Source organism: Penaeus monodon, chromosome 24 (genome assembly GCF_015228065.2).
Source record: "Penaeus monodon isolate SGIC_2016 chromosome 24, NSTDA_Pmon_1, whole genome shotgun sequence".
NCBI classification, from domain to species: Eukaryota; Metazoa; Arthropoda; class Malacostraca; order Decapoda; family Penaeidae; genus Penaeus; species Penaeus monodon.
This window is the reverse complement of record NC_051409.1, coordinates 26,948,434-26,948,858: the sequence shown is the minus strand read 5'-3', so window position 1 is coordinate 26,948,858 and position 425 is coordinate 26,948,434. Positions and strand designations below refer to the sequence as shown.

The 425-nt window shown below is 43.3% G+C and overlaps 1 protein-coding gene across 1 annotated transcript in view; it reads right to left on the bottom strand.

Moving 5' to 3' along the window:
- The window catches only part of LOC119588700 (H(+)/Cl(-) exchange transporter 7-like), a 25,784-nt gene that overhangs the window by 17,559 nt on the left and 7,800 nt on the right, over positions 1–425 (bottom strand).

Genomic DNA, 425 nt, shown 5'->3' with positions numbered 1-425 from the left:
AATTGTAAGTTATATAACTTCAACAAATATTATTCATATTTGAAACTAGATGAGCTATAACTCCACCAAACTGGCCCGTAATGATGTCTGAAAGCCAAACCTGAAAATGGTCCTGATCGCAGTGCTACGCTAACGAATGCTTTCTTGGCACATACTCTCAACTTCACCTGAAATCTAGCATCCCAGGAGTATTTTTTTGTGACGTGCACAGAAAGAGGCTCATCACTTTCAAGTGTTGAGTCCAATGTAGTGTCTTCGGTCAACACAAATTCAAGATCATCATCACTTGGGGCCTCCAACTCTAAATCAAAATCAGATTCCTCACTGGGGACTACCTCATCCCCAGTGTCATCCTCCTCAGATGAGCCTGAGTCCACTAGGTGAGCTACCAACGTAGTTTCTGGCAAGAGCGAGAGTGAGAGCAG